This window comes from Aulonocara stuartgranti (genome assembly GCF_965226115.1).
Source record: "Aulonocara stuartgranti genome assembly, chromosome: 16".
NCBI classification, from domain to species: Eukaryota; Metazoa; Chordata; class Actinopteri; order Cichliformes; family Cichlidae; genus Aulonocara; species Aulonocara stuartgranti.
In genome coordinates this window covers 20,822,665-20,831,496 of record NC_138952.1, presented here as the reverse complement: position 1 = coordinate 20,831,496, position 8,832 = coordinate 20,822,665, and the positions used below count along the sequence as shown (strand labels likewise).

At 41.0% G+C, this 8,832-nt stretch overlaps 1 long non-coding RNA gene across 1 annotated transcript; it reads right to left on the bottom strand.

Annotated features, from left to right (window-relative positions):
• Window positions 1–550: 550 nt before the first annotated feature.
• On the bottom strand, window positions 551–1,472 carry LOC309691380. The gene is made up of 3 exons (XR_014271983.1): window positions 971–1,472; window positions 751–854; window positions 551–646 (listed from the first exon to the last, which is right to left on the bottom strand). It is a non-coding gene; the product is annotated as an uncharacterized lncRNA (long non-coding RNA).
• Window positions 1,473–8,832: the final 7,360 nt, after the last annotated feature.

Below are 8,832 nucleotides of genomic sequence, written 5' to 3'. Positions count from 1 at the left end.
GGCTTTATCTATCTAAACTCTAAGTACACAAATATGAAAAAAAAACCTATACTTACCAGCTGATACCCCACACTACACACTAGGTGTGCCATGTGACCTGAAACTTTGGTACAAAATCATCATAATCATTCTGTTAACACTGTTTTTTAACACTGTTTGTGTTGCTGTTCAGCAGTTTAAAATGTTTTAGATTGGATTACATGGAATGAATTTGAATTTTCTTGGGGGGTTTTGTGTGTGTTTTGTTCTTAACAGATTTTTTCTTCCATAACGTTGAATTCCAGTTACCACATTTCTGGTCATATGACATCCCGAGTGCCCACTTAAAAAAATCCCCACAGTTAATTCAACATTAAAACAAAATAAAAATATGTTAAATAAATAAAGGTTTGCTCTGTGATGAAATACTAAATAAGCATACATTGTACAGAGCACTAACAATGACAACAATCCTTTAGCCTGTTGATCAGAGAGAGGCAGTCATTATGTCCATTTAAAACCTGTAATCACAGAGCACAACGTTTCTGTGAAACTATGAAGTCCCATATGATCCTCATCACGTCCAGTGACTTCAGAGTGGATCCTCCCTGTCATCCGGCCAGTGTTTGATGTGTGGCAAGCAGCACAGAAGCAGGATAGCTGAGGACTTTAAAAGAAGAGCAGAAAACGGGAACATATGTAGTTGTAAATGTAAATATCAGTGATACTTGTCTTGTCAAAGGGAATAAAATAATGAAAATGTTAACTTACACACTCATTTAGGGAGGATCTTGACACTGCACAGAGGAGGCACAGTCAGTCTGACAATGATGGTGATCTCCAGGGATGTTTTCCTGCAGCAACATTCCTGCCAACTGGCCGTATGATCCAGAGTAGTTGGTTTGTAATAAACAGAAAGGTGTATATGTTAGGTAGTGTGCACTCAGAGCTGGTCCTAAGAAACAAACACATCCTGTAATAAACTGAATACCTGTAGTAGTGCTGCTGCAAATATGAAGCCCTTCTATCATGAGTGGTTTCAAAGAAGGTGTTTTGGAGGCTCAGTCACAGAAACTGTGCAGTCTGTTCAGTCCTGAGTGTCTCGGCTCTGAAGGGGATGGATCACAGAGGGAAACACCTGAGTACAGACATTACAATACACTCTAACACTCCTAAGGTCAAGTGAAAACACAATTTAAACACTTCACAAAGAATGAATACATGTTTTCATGGAAATAATGTCATTAACCCTTTTTGTTGTTAGTAAATCTCACCGACTGCTTGTGGGACAAGCTAGAAGGAAGACTTATCACAGAATCTCTCCTGTGCTCCAGATGTGAAGTCTCACGCTCTGATCGTATGGCGATGAAGATGGTGATGATGAAGTTTCTCTGATCTGTGGCATTACAGTTTCTGGCTGCTATGTGCTTCACATTGTTGGATTTTACATGTGAAGATTGGAGAAGACACAGGAGGACTGTGTCTTGCTTAAAAAAAAAAAAAAGAAAAAAAAAAGGAAACCTAACAGGAAAGGAACCCCCCCCCCCCTCAACTCCCACCGTACCCTCCCCCCCCCCCCCTCCCCCCCCTCCCACTCAACTCCCCAACCTCACACCATCAAATGTCTATACAAATGTAGGGTATCATCTGGTAACAGAAAGCAAGTGTAACATATGCACTACATATGTAACACTGCTGAAACATTTCTGGCCAGAAATGTGCAGTTATCAACCCAGACCCACCCTGATGATTGCACTGGCCAGAAACATGATAAAAGCTCATAAAAATTTATGTTTCATAGAAAAATTTGTCCAAAAATATAATTGTGTACTTTTGAAAAAGTTTAAAGTTTATAACAAACCAAAATAATAATATTTTTGTAAATAGTATTTCAAAATAGAGGCACACATAAAGTGGCTTAACTGTCATTATTGCTGTAATTAGGTTTGTTTGTTTGTTTGTTTGTTTGTTTGTTTTTTTAAAAAGCAACCTTTAGTCATTATTGTTCTCTCAGAAACAATGAAGAAGCTGTTGAACATTTATGTTTTGTGTGGGCAATCCTCTGGTCCACCCTCCCTCCCTCCCAGCCACAGTGAGACTGGGGCAGCCTGGCAGGATGTTGAAGCCTGGCTGCAGAGAGGATATGCCTACACTATTCATTTTAAACTGCTATATTTGATTTTTCTGACATTTATAGGTTACTGTTAGTGAATTTTAGATTTTCTGTAATAAATAAAATTGTCATCAAACATTATACTGCAATGCAGGGCGTCAACTTTTAAATATCGCTCTACTTTCTTAAGTCATTCAAAAATATAGATATTACTTACTGTATTCAAAGATCTAGATCATGAATCATCACAGGACAATACACAGTATACTGGGTCATGGTAACTATGGTATGTCTTCATGACTCCAGAATGGAGACATCGATCTGACTGAGAAATGAAAATTAGGTCAAGCAGTGTGTTCTTCTCTGTGGTAGGGGCAGTGATGACCTGTGCGTATCCCCTAGACTCAAACAGCTCCAGGATTGGTTTGTTTGCACTGGATAAAACATTCTCATTAAAATCACCACAAACTATGATGGGATGACAGTCCATGATCTCCAATGAGTCTAATAGGCTTACCAGGTTTTTCAGGAATGGCCTCAGAGTGTAGTCTGGAGGTCTGTATACAACTGCAATCAGAGCACTGACTGGTGCTTCAACCTTTAAAGCCAGAAATTCAAGGTCAGTTACATTATGGATGTACTGTTTTTCATGCACTTGAATGTCACTTTTCACATAAACAGCAACTCCACCACCACTTCTGTTTGCCATCTGGGGAAAGTTTGTGTAGGACAGGTGTCTGTTGCGTTTGAACAAATTGTAATTTTCCAAGTGGAGACTCTCTGCGACAAAAGAGCCCCGCAGGTGTGTTTCTGTTAGGCACAAAACATCTGCTAGACACAATTCATGGTGACTTTTGATGTCATTAATGTGAGCTGGCAGTCCCTCTGTATTATGATGAACAATGGTGAAAACCTCTGACCTGCTCAGTGTTTGCCTCACGTGTAGAAGAGGCATCATGTCATCAAGGTTGGCTTGTCTCATGTTCTCAAGCGCTGCAGTGATTTCTGGGTTGGTGAATATTTTTTTCTCTTCCATATCAAGAAGATACAGTCCACTGAGAGACGTCACTCTACTGACAGCTACGTAGGCCATGCCGGGCTCAAAAATGCTCTTAAGAGAGACAACAGCTGATGTAGTTGTCATACCCTGTACCTTATGTATTGTACATGCAAAGGCCAGCTTCACTGGGAACTGTCTTCGTACCACTCCTTTCTGCTTCAGATTCTCCTCTGCTCTCTCAATGTACACCATGTCGTCTGCTGGTGTGCGGTTATTCTTTCCAGATGTCTCATTATCCATTTTAAGTCCAAGCTTGATGATGTGTTGGTCGTTTTCAGAGTGAACTACTCTAAGTAGTATTCCAAAAGCTCCATTAACCAAACCATTTTGTATGTCAATGTTTCTGGTGAGCATGACACGAGCTCCTTCTGCAACTTTCAGTGTGTCTGGTAACTCGTTTTTACCTCCTTTCAATGGTCTGTCTTGAAGTGCCATTCTGCCAGTTCTAGGATCTTTTCTATAATCATCTGCATGGATGTCAATGATATGAGTGTGGAGCAGAGCCAGTGTTGCAGAGTTGTGTGCATCCACTTCTTTATTAGTTGCAAAAATGTGCAACGCATCAGTTGGACAAAGGGCTGGTTCAGTTATGGCCTGTGACAACAAATTTCTATCTGCTTCGCAAAGCTCATCCAACTTTCCTTTCACACGAATTCTGTTCAGCATCTCTGCAAAGACAACATCATCTTTCTGACGCATAATCTCAGTCAGAGTGATCATCTGAAAATGCTCCCGCCACAGGTCGATCTCAGACGGGTCGTGCACACAGAGAGGTTTAGACTGTCGCACTGGGGGTAGCTGATAGAAGTCTCCGACAGCAATGACTGACATGCCTCCAAAGGGTCTCCGAGTCCCTTTGATCTGTTTGAGTCTTGCATCTACATATGCAAACAGATGTCTTGACACCATAGACACTTCGTCAATGACGATTATTTCAGCATTCAAAAGTTCTGATCTGACTTCATCCAGCTGATTGCCAAGTCCCTGAATGGGAGGTTTTAAGCTTCTAGGCAGCTTGAGAAGAGAATGCAGTGTTGTTCCAGAAATGTTAAAAGCTGCAGTCCCAGTGAAAGCAGTTAACAGGACAGTGGGTTTTGATATGTCAACGTCGTCTGCATATCTGGGCACTTTGCTCAGTATCTTAGATGCTTCTGAGTAGATGCATTTGATAAGATGTGATTTTCCTGTTCCAGCACCACCATTAATATAAAAGAAAAACTGCTCTGGATTTAGAGCACAGACTCTTTTAATGCACCAGTCTCTAACTGCATAAAATATGCAGGCTTGCTTCTTGTTCAGATTCTGAAACATCTGACGTAACAATGTGGGATCAATAGCAGGGGGTTCCCTGATGGCTCTGACTTCTGTTGAAGCATCAGCCTGACGGCTGTAGTCGGGCACATCTTCCTGTTCATTTTCATTGTCTCGCTCTCTTTCTTGTTCAACAAGTGGCAACCTTACGAGATCTGATTCAGGTGCCAGATTACACCATTCGTCAGTCACACCTCTGTTCTGCTCATATTCCTCAACAGCGCTCTCGATCTCCTCACTGTTTTTCTCATATTTTTCTCTGTTTCTTTTGACAATGTGTTGCACGTACTCAAGACGGTCAGTACCTGGCAGCTGTACACAGCCAGCACCATAGAAAGCCTGATAGGTTGGCAACGATGGTGTTTTCAGTTCGTGGTCTGAACGATGAGGAAGGTACAGTTTAAGCAGTCTTCCGTAATATTGCTCTGGATGTTTTTCTTGTGAGCAGCGGTGAAATCTGATGATAGCAGGCTTATTGTTTTTGCGCCTTTGCACAAACCCCATCTCATTGAGAAGGGGCAAAACATCTTTACCTTTTTTCTGTTGGCCATAGACAATCCTGCAAGTAGCAGCAAAGTCTGCCATGCACATCTCCTCATACTCTGGTGTTTCAGGTCTGGCTTTGTATTTGTCATTCAAAGATGTCATCCAAACATTGGAAGACTCAGGTGTTGTGTTGTCCAGAACTGACAGGGGACGACTCATTTTCACAGGATTATCATCAGTTGGAATGAATATTACAGCACGTGAGCATTGCTTCATGTGAAGACCACATGCACGAGCAACACACTCCTGTGCACTGATCTCTCGCTTCTTTGAATATGCCTGCATGACGGCTCTCATTTCATCGCACTCATTTACACTGTCTTTATGGGAGTTCTCAATGACAGTTTTCAGGTACTCAGATAGCCCGCCCTCTTTTTTTGATATATATTTCATTAAATAATTTGCAGCACCAAAAGCATCTAAAACAAAGCTTATGTCAATATTACTGTTCCAGGCTTCAAGCAGATGTGGATTATAGCCGTTTATCCAAGAGTCTTTTGGATCACGCTTTAGTATGATCGTACTCCTCATGTTCATTTTATTCAGGTATCTCTCATATTCTGCATGTGTCAACTTGCATCTTTCCAAGAGCTGCTCTAAACTCATGGAAGCAGTTTCAGGTTCATTCAGCAGCTGGTTCAGTGGTCTGAGCTTGTTCTTTGCCGTTTCTACTTCCAGTGCATCATCCTCACTGGGTCTTGTGATCATTGTCTCATTGCAGGGTGGTTTGGGAAAACCAAAACGGCACCCGGAGCTTAAACTCCTAAAGCACGTCTTTGTGTGGTTCTTACTGTGTTTTTGCACTTCTGTTACTTTTTTGTACAGTTCAGGTTGTTTATGTGGATCAGGCAGCTGAGCTGTGATGTATTTGTTTATAAAATCAAGAACAGTTTGCTCATCATCCTCCTCAAACACAGGAGCACCTTCTACCCACAGGAGGCAGTGTATGTGTGGGCTTCCTCTGTGCTGAAACTCAACTCTGTAAAAGTAGTCAATGACTTTGCCAAGTGGCTCTGCGGGAGATAAGAGTAAATCTCTGAATAATGCTTCAACTCTCTTGTCAAACATGCGCATTGTTGTGACAGGATTGCTTCTCAGGATGTCACACTTTGCTGACCAGTCGAGTCCTTCAAAATTCACTTGTTCACCTTGCTGCCTTGTTATTGCCTCGATCACTTCAGGCCAGCGCATTTCAGCAGCTGAAAATGTGCAAAAGAACGTGGGAGTTCCCAACTGTCTGATCATGGCAAAAAGATCTCTTGTTGTTTTCTCCCAATAGGCTGGGGTTCCTCTCAGAGGCTGCATGAATCTCACTGCATCTTTATTTCGCACCAGTTTCTCCACCTCATGTTTATCTTGTAACATGCCTGAGGTTATTTTTCTACCATCTCTGGTCAGAGGCTTTGCCTTCCTTAACTGTACTGTCATGCTGGATGTAGCCAAGTGTATTTCAGTCACAAACTGTGCAAAGAACAAATAGTTTGTGTCTTTGGCAAAACGATCATCAATGCAGAAAAGTCTTGATTTGAAATACCCACTGGGGGATACTTTGATCAGCCTTCTTTCATCAAGTGTGTTTTGGCCTGTAGGAAACTGCACAGGGAAGGCCATGGCCTCCAGTTTAGGTGTTTTGAAAAAACTTATTGGATTGTTTCTCTCTGCAGGAGCAACAGAGTAGATTCCTTCACTGAAACATAATATCTCCTCAGCCACATCAGGGGGCTGCAAACAGGACTCGAGTGCAAAACCACCATTAGTCAGTCCATCTGCTTGCTCTGAATCATCTCTCATCTGTTCATGCGATTGTTCACCATCACAGGGTAACGTGTCAATGTCCTGTTCATTTTTATTTTGTGCTTCACTCAGTGCATTTTTCTCACAGCTGTCAATTTCCATTAAATCAGCCTCATCATAATCGTCCTCATTCATGTTTTCATCATCATCATCATCATCATCATCATCATCAGGAAGTGTTGGATCACACAGCTCAGCATCATCTCTGATGCTCACATCCTTATACTGTGGGTGAATCTGCTTGAGTTTATGCAGTGCTTGCACAAGTTTAGACCAGCTTACAGTCTGAAACAGCTGATGACCTTTGTAAGACAAGCGTCTCTTCAGTTTTATTCTCATGACCTGAGAATTAATTCTCAATCGAGGCAATGCTTCAACAGTTTCCTGTACCTCGGATGGGACACAGACCACATTTCCTCTAATTGCTCTTTGTCTGCCTTTGGGAAGAGGAATGATCTTGGCAAATGGTATGCACTTGGCTATGAGATGTCTCTCCAGTATGTTGAGATCAGACAGTTCAGGTGGAGTATCAGCAAGATCCAGTTTATTGGCAACAGCAAGTGCTGGCATGGATCCATTTTTAAGATGATCGTGGCAGGTGTGACAAATCCACTCTCTCTTTCTCTCATCGGGAACATTGCACTGCTCATTTCTGCAGTTTTCATCACAAACATGAACAAATCTTCCAGTCAAACATGTTGCAACCACATGTGGGTTTTTGACATACTTTGACCTTGTGCAGGGTCGCACTTGGTTTGGAAATGAAGCCTTGAAACAGACAGTACATGGGTATGATGGTCCAGCTTTGATTTGTGATTTGAACACAGATATGGCCTCGTTGATCACACTGTTGTCACTCTCTTGGGTTTGTCTGTTCACCCATCTGTATTTCCTTTTTATTTTCATGGCACATCTCATGTTGTGCATAATCCTGAATGCAAGATTACTTTGATACCTGTCTCGCATTAGTTGTTTCATCAGTTGTCTCTGTCTCTCTCTGAATTCAAAGTTTTCTCGATACCTTTTAGTGATGTAGCTTTTTTCTCCTCTCTGAAATCAGTATTCTCATAGTAACGTCTTTTTATATATTGTTTTTGTTTTTGTCTAACTTTAGCATTCTCACAGTAACGTCTTTTAACATACTGTTGTTGTTTCTGTCTGAATTCTGCATTCTCACAGTAACGTCTTTTAACATACTGTTGTTGTTTCTGTCTGAATTCTGCATTCTCACAGTAACGTCTTTTAACATACTGTTGTTGTTTCTGTCTGAATTCTGCTGCATTCTCACAGTAACGTCTTTTAACATACTGTTGTTGTTTCTGTCTGAATTCTGCATTCTCACAGTAACGTCTTTTAACATACTGTTGTTTTTTCTTTCTGAATTCAGCATTCGCATGGTAACATCTTTTCATATACTGTTGTTTTTTCTGTCTAACTTCAGGATTGTTTTTATATGCCTCGCTTGTGCAAGATTTTTTCTTTTCTTTGTAATCTTTATTTGAAGCATACTTTTGTCGTTCTTTCCTTTTTTGGTTTTCTTTTCTCTGATTTCTGGGTTTCTCTGATGCCATTAATCTTCTTTTCATTTTGTGCCTTTGTTGTTTATTAACTTTTTTCAGTTTTTGTAAAACTATATCAGAAAGGTCACAGGCAGCAACATTGTTTATTGCAGCATTTGATTGACATGAAAAAACATCATTTGATGGAAGCAAATTTAATTCACTGCATAGTTCTTCAGTGGGTATATTAGGAGGTTCATTCTGATCTTCATATGATGTGAACTGAGTCATGTGGACTTCTTTTTGTTTCACCAGTGGTGTACAAATGGACATTTGACAAAAGATGTTCTCAGTCAGATCAGTGGTTGTGTTTCTCCTTGGAGTAGAGGAGTTTGCTTCATCAACAGTTGTATCAGAGTCAGTAGGTGCCACAGTAGTGGCAGCTGTTGGTCTGCAGACTGTGTCTGTGATACTATCACTCAGGTTGACTGTGCTCATACTGTAGAATTGCACAGGCTTCAGTTCATAGG